The following is an 8,051-nucleotide window of genomic DNA, read 5'->3' as shown; positions in this document are numbered from 1 at the left end:
CCTCGTGATGTGGAAGTATTTTACCCGTCTATATATTTCTGGGCTGTTAATTAACTATTTATAAATGTCATAGTCTAATGATTTGTAGGCACGTAGTATTTCGTTATGCAACCACAATATATTATAAAGTATATTAAATGCTTTTATAGGTCAAAACCAGGTTCTAGAGCTTTTATATTTTGTTAAGGTTATTTCTGCAGATATTTTATAGAAATTATAGCCAGCACTAATTTTTTTGCTAACAACGTTTCGTATCGAGAAGTCAGGTGTAAACAAACAATGAGATCGTAGACAAAAATGGGTAATGAGTGTATATGCTATATTTCGGGGATTTTTGCCCCTTCATCAGCGCTCATCTAACCCATTCTCGCCTCCGAACACATTGCTTATATAGCTACCGCATATAACAGTGTTAAGCTATTGGATATACTAATTTACATATCAAACACATTCCTAGAGCTGGTGCGTAAAGACTACGTTGCATAACTAACTACCACGTACCTACATATCATTAGTCTTTACATACCAGCTTCAGGAATGCGTTGAATATGTAAATCGGTATATCTAATAACATAACACCGCTGTATGCAGTGGTTATATAAGCAATGCGTTTGGAGACAATAGTTGGTTGGATGCGTGCTGATGAAGGAGCAACAACCCCGAAATATGGCATATACGCTCATTAGCCATTTTTGTCTTCGACCTCATTGTTTGTTTACAACTGACGTCTCAATACGAAACGTTGTAGCAACAAATAAATTCTATAGAATATCTATAGAAATAACCTTCACAAAAGAAAAATGTCATGATATCAGGCAGAAGCGTGGCTGTATGGTAAGGCGCTTGCTTCCCAATCACGTGGTTATGGGTTCAGTCCCACTGTGTGGCACTTTAGATAGGTTTGTTCTACTATAGCCTCGGGCAGACTAAAGCCTCGTAAGTGGACTTGGTAGACGGAAACTGAAAAATGACCGTCGTATATATATATATATATATATATATATATATATATATATATATATATATATATGTATATATATATATGTATATATACATAATGTATATGCACACACACACACACACACACACACACACACACACACACATATATATATATATATATATATATATATATATATATATATGTGTGTGTGTGTGTGTGTGTGTGTGTGTGTGTGTGTGTGTGTGTGTGTGTGTGTTTGTCCTACACCACCGCTTGACGATCGGTGTTGGTATGTTCATGTTCCCGTAACCTAGCGTCTAGGTAAAGGTCACAGGTAAAATAAGTACCAGATACAGAAAAAAAAAGTACTGGGGTCGATTTATTCGACTAAAAATTCTTCGAGGCGATGCCCCAGCATGGCCACAATCTAATGACTGATACGAGTAAATGATAAAACATACCACAAATATCACACAGAAGACACTTTTTTATGAACACTTAGTAAAATATTAACATAATATCAGTGCTTATTTTCTTAATTTAGTTAAGATATTTCATTGCATGATCCTAAAATAGAAACTTGTTTTGCCATGGATAGTTTCCAGGCGTTACACCAATTTAATAAAATCCATAGCTGGACTTTGAGTCAGTAATGAAATATAGAATTTTCAATTCCAAAATCAAGGCTTTCTTTTTATTTTTAGCAATTCAAGGGAAATGGTAAAATCTAATAACTTTATTGAAAATGTTTATTGATAAATTAAAACAAAATCTTAAAACATTACAAGAAAATTATGTTAGAAACTTTATTAAATTTTGGTTATAAATAAACATAAATCGTATTCTTTTTCAAAGAAAATGTTTTCGAGATAAAATCAAGAATTTCGTAGGCGTTCTGTCAGAATTGGATTAGATTTAACCGACTGTTGTTTTTGTTTTTTGATAAAGCGATCAGTATCTTTGTCAGAGTTCCGCGTAAAAGTAATTTTTAACCAAATTACCTCTTTTGCAAGAAACAAAATTATGTGTACGTCACTCTTGCTTTCCCCACTCTCGCCTCTCCCACATCCCAACACCATCACATCACACCACTACACCATACACTACCATACCACACAACACCACATCACATCACACCATCACGCATACACTAGCACTGACCGCTCCCCAGCCCCACATCCACACACCTACATATACACGCACGCACACGTCAAAGTCACCAGCCCTCTTCCACACGCACATACACGCTCTCTTATACACACGTGCGCGCACCTACGTTTTCGGATCACCACTACTTTATTATCTCCGCGTCTTCCTAGCTCTCCTGTGTGACCCCTCTGTCCGGCATTCGCCATGATAGATCACTAGCCACTACACATTATTTTCTCTCCGTTTCTTTCTGTGTTCCTTTCTGTGGAAGAGCGTAGTCTCGAAACGTTAAAGACTTTTTCACTCCCCGAGCGTTAAACTAACACATCTGTTTGTTGTCTACACCACCTTTCTTCGTCTTTTGTTTTTTTGCAAATTTTCCCCCTGATATATATATATATATGGGGGGTGGGGGGGTGAGAATTCACAAAAAACAAAAGACGAAGAAAGGTGGTGTAGACAACAAACTATATATATATATATATATATATATATATATATATATATATATATATATATAGTGAGTGTGTGTGTGTGTGTGCGTGTGATATCTTGATACTAAGTGGATTGATATTCCTTGTTAAAAGGCTGCTAATATTAGGAACCTGAGCTTGTCACATTAATGCTTCTAATTTAGACGGTTGAAGTTGTGGTGTCATTTTGTTGCAATGGTCAATACAACCATATGAATTACTGCAGAAACGTGGTTAGAGAGGGGAATATGTTGAATAAAATCATAATTAGCTTAATGCCCTGAATTTTCTTTTATCCAAAGCCAGGAACTTTTCAGCGTTCCCCTCGTATGTGTATGGTGTATCAATAAATAAATATATATATTATATGTGTACCAAGGCGGTGCTCCAGCATGGCTGCAGTCAAATGACTGAAACAAGTAAAAGAATAAATTACATATATATATATATATATATATATATATATATATAAATTTATATAAATAAGGATAAGATCGATATTTAAAATATTGATTTTATCAAGAAAATCAATATTTTAAATATCGATCTTATCCTTATTTATACAAATTTATTTTGTCAGTGTATTTACTGCGCTGATATTCTGTCCGTATCGCACGAGGTGTTTTTAGGCGGGCAATTTAAGCTAGTCGTGTGCATACGTGCATATATATGTATGTATACGTCCGTATATGTAAGTATACTGTATGTTTTTATATATATATATATTTGTATTTATGTACTTGAGTATATTCCACCGATGAAGGCAAAGCATTTATTATGCAAAGCCAGAAATCCGGGATCTGGAATTATCTTGTTATTTTTATTGGTTTATTTTGTCTTCGTCTTCGCTCCTTGTGCTATACGAACATTTATTGTGGTTTAGAGTCAGGATTTGACTGCTATTTTTCAGCGTGGCGGTATCTCTTAGATACCCTGTATTATAATTATATATATATATATATATATATATATATTATGTACATACACGCACCACAGATATAGAGAGAAACACAGACACACATACAGTCTGTTGACGGGTCATTGACCGTTTGTTCTAGATAAATTATAGATATGTGAACTGTCGCATCACTACAGACTTGCAAAAATATCGGTTTCAAATTCTGTCCCAAGGCCAGTAATTTTGGGTGAAGATGTGCGTCGATTACATCGACTCCAGTGCTCAGCTAATACTTGTTTTATCGACCCCGAAAGCATGAAAGGCAAAGTCGACCATGGTGGAATTTGAATTTAGTGCGTAAAAACGGACGAAATGCCGCTAAGCATTTTGCTCGGTCTGTTAACGATCATGTCAGCTCGCCGTCAGACTTGTAAGTTATTAAAACTTTTTATATTATCTACTGGCGTAAAATATCGTTGAGCGTCGCAAGGATGTTAGGGCGTGACTATGATGTAATAAATGCATCTCAGCTAAGATTATGTTTTGGTAGCACGATAGTTAATTCCACGATTTTATTTGTCATTATTTATCAAGTCAGTTGAAATTATCCCTGACGGTAATTAGAAATAATTTCGCATTTTTGTTGAGGGATATACAGTTTCTCAAGCAGGCAGAGCCTGTAATTAAATAATAGGTAATAGCACAATCTGATTTGGCCTTGTCTCTGAACCTAGATGAATGCAGATTTTGGCTATACTGTTTCTTGAAAAACCTCTGTAGTGAGCTCCTATAGTTCTTCCATATACCATTTGATAGGAAAAGTGTCACTCTATATACCACTCAGTTTAGGAGACAGAATCCGCTCAACGGAAAAGCAGATTTTCGAATTACAGCGGGGGTGGCTTAGCAGGGTCTTAATAGATGCATGCTTTTTGTTTCCGAATGTGATGCTGGAAGCAGCAATGTCTCGTCAAGAATAACTAACCTTGACGCGTTTTGCGTTGAAGAGATTATGTTACTTATGCGCAGTCAGAAAGTGATGCCGCATACGAGAGTTAGTTTCTGGAAATATTTGTAGTGATGTCTAAATGAGGTGGAGTAAACCAGATTACGCTCACTCTCTTCGTAAGTAGAATGAGTGGGTGATCTTTTATATACAGTAATTTCTTACTGAAGCCACTCCTAGTTGATATGTAACTTATATTGTAGAATACTGCACTGTCGAAAATTTCCCTACCGCACGATGAATTGGAGACTTTGCTGCTACAGTTTCCTACTTATAACTAAATTGGACTGGAATTTTTAAAGATATGAATCGCCACTTCGTTTGGCTTTCTATAAAAGTGATACTTACCTTTAGCTCTCATGTAATATTTGGAAATTAGTCCATTCTTGCGAGCTTCGTTATTTGTACTGCTCATTCCTATAAAATCCTGTATAAAGTGTTGCTCAAACTGCTGAAACAGCATAGTTGAGGAGGCATCCTGTCTTTTATTGCTTCAATACACATCACACCCATTACTAATTATTATTTAATAACTTTCCGCTTTCAGCTGCTGCTTTATCTGTGTTAGCCATTCGTATAAATGTCTTCAAAGTTTGCAACATCTATTATATGCAATAATAATAATAACAATAACTATAACAACAACAACAACAACAACAACAACAATAATAATAATAATAATAATAATAATAATAATAATAATAATAATAATAATAATAAATAATAATAATAATAATAATAATAATGATGATGATGATGATAATAATAATAGTAATAATAATAATAATAATAATAATAATAATAATAATAATAATAATAAAAATCTTTTCTACTATAGGCACAAGGCCTCGATTTTGTGGGGAGGAGTGTGTCGATTACATCGACCCCAGTGTTTAACTGGTACTTAATTTATCGATCCCGAAAGGATGAAAGGCAAAGTCGACCTCGGTGGAATTTGAACTCAGAACATAGCGATGGGTGAAATACCGCTAAGCATTTTGTGCAGCGTGTTAACGATTCTGCCAACTCACCAATAATCTGAAAAGAAATATATCCCTTTCCTTTGGAGGTTTTTACATACATTCTACGAATCATTATATTTCTCCCAGATAGTTTTGCTTCCGTATTGTTGTTTTGTCAAAAGTACAATAGTAAGGTTTTCAGAGAGAGAGAGAGAGAGAGAGAGAGAGAGAGAGAGAGAGATTTCGTCTGGCACCTTCCAGTTTCATGTAGACCGAATCATGCCGTGAGGAGAGCGTTTCTATTTTGCATATTTCGAAATACTTCTCTTCCAGCGCCTTCTTAAAAGTAAGCCAAGGCAGCCGATGTTCAGTCTGTACCGGAAGGCAATCACAGTATGCGAGTTAGCGTGCGTTGTGAATTCTAGTTACTTTCACATTGCTTCTGGAGAACTAACATAACGACTATTTATGTACTGCGAAATTTCATTATTATATTTTTGTATTTATATCGGCACACAGTCATATCTTTTATATATGTACTTCAAGATATCTTTCGCAAAAAGCGGCGAGCTGGCAGAAACGTTAGTACGCCGGGCGAAATGCTTATCGGTAGTTCATTCTTTTTTACGTTCTGAGTTCAAATTCCGCCGAGGTCGTCTTTGCTTTTCATCCTTTCTCGGCGGCCTTGTGCCCAAAAGCGTTTTCATTCTGGGGAGAGGAAAGTACGAGATAATATTCTTTTCAAAATGAAAAAAATATATATACAAAAACCTTGTTTTATCTATATTGATTGTAAGTTGAGGAAGATAACTGCTATGGTGGATGTTACTTTTACGAACTTGGAGAAAATCCTTGGTTGATTCACTGTTTGGAAATATCAAGCCAACGTCTTGAAGCTATGAATGTTTTCCGAATTACCTCGTTCTTCTAAAGTGTCTGAAGATGTTCTGTTTTCCATTATATTTGGTGTGATGGCCTGCAGTGTTGTGTTTTGTAATCTGCCAGTATAACAAGATTTCTTCCAAAAATTTACTCTTTCAACGATAGCAATGGGTAACAAGAGAGTCGCCATGACAAAAGCTTTTATTGTTCCACAATTTTCATGAAGTTTGAATCGTTGACGTGGCCATAATTTAAACTTACTTATATCTGACGTCCGCCGTTTTCCAGTCGTCTCAATATTTGCAATTAAATCAAATCAAAATATGGTTACGATTGTAATGTTTTTTTAAAATTTGTAACTGTTAGTATGGTATTTAACAGACTCTTGCAGAATAGTTTTGCAAACTCTCATAGGTCCCATCGTTGCGCCAAAACTCAATGTCGATTTAAATCTTGTAGAATCATCATAAATATGATCTTTGGCGTCAGAGAGTTGCAAGAAAAGTGCAAGGAGCAATGGTTCCTTCTCTCACAAGCTTTGTTCGACACAACGAAAGCTTTTGACATGACTGCGGCAACTTCTAAAAACGTAAGTGTACCCGCCTAAGTTTGTTGGTATATTTGTCCAACTATACAGCGGTATCTATCTATCTACCTACCTACCTACCTATCTATCTATCTATCTATCTATCTGTCTGTCTTTAAATTACACACACGCACGCATGCACGCACGCACGCACGCGCACACACACACACACACACACACACACACACACACACGTTTATACTTCTTTAAATTACACAATGCTCATATATCTTTAAAGTGCTCTTGACCGTTTAAACCGCAGGCTTTGGTAAGCCCGAGGCTACAGTTGAGGACACTCACCCAAGGTGTCATGCTTTGTTACTGAACCCAGAACCACGTAGTTTGGAAGCAAGTTTCTTACCACAAAACCACGCCTGCGTCTGTATATATTTATACGATGACAATGTCTATGAACCACGACTTAATGATCATGAATCAGACACTTTAACCAGCAGACCAGTCGCATTCGCATATACATGTATACACTACGACAATGTCTATGTATTTCTGTGCGGTGTATGTGGAAGATTTCTCTCTGGTTGTCTGCGTATTGAAGACAAAACTCTTACCGACGTATCAAAGGATTTACTTATTATAGATTCCAGCTGGTGTATTTAATGCCTAAAGTGAATTTCGTGATTGTAGACTAACTTCATCATCTGTTTTACTATACTGGTTAGTTGAAATATCTCCCTGATGTTTTGGATTTAACTGACAAGAACTAGTCTGCATACTTTGAATGTTAGTGTCTGCTGAAGCAATGAAGCTACAACAAAGCAATAAGCAAGGTCAGGGTTTTGTTAAAAGAAAAAGAAAATGACAACTATTACGTCATAATAGAAACATTTCCAACAAATTTCCATTCGAGTCATGTTTCCCCGTGTAAATGATACATCATTATTTTTTGATAAAAAAACAAAACAAAAAAGAACGCTGATGATATGACGTCATAGCGGATTATTTCTCTGAATGACAGGACTGGAAGTAAAATTTTCTAGATATCGGAAAACAGAGGGTTTTTTTTTATTATATTACTTGAAAAGTTTAAGAGACGAGGAGAGCAGAAAAGGGTGAGGAGTATTTGAGATTAGGTAACGTTTATAATTATATTGTCGTTATTGGCAATTAAAAATTACAAAATAAAAATGCTAC

Source organism: Octopus bimaculoides, chromosome 4 (assembly GCF_046866305.1).
Source record: "Octopus bimaculoides isolate indiv1 chromosome 4, ASM4686630v1, whole genome shotgun sequence".
NCBI classification, from domain to species: Eukaryota; Metazoa; Mollusca; class Cephalopoda; order Octopoda; family Octopodidae; genus Octopus; species Octopus bimaculoides.
Note: the sequence above shows the minus strand (reverse complement) of the source record.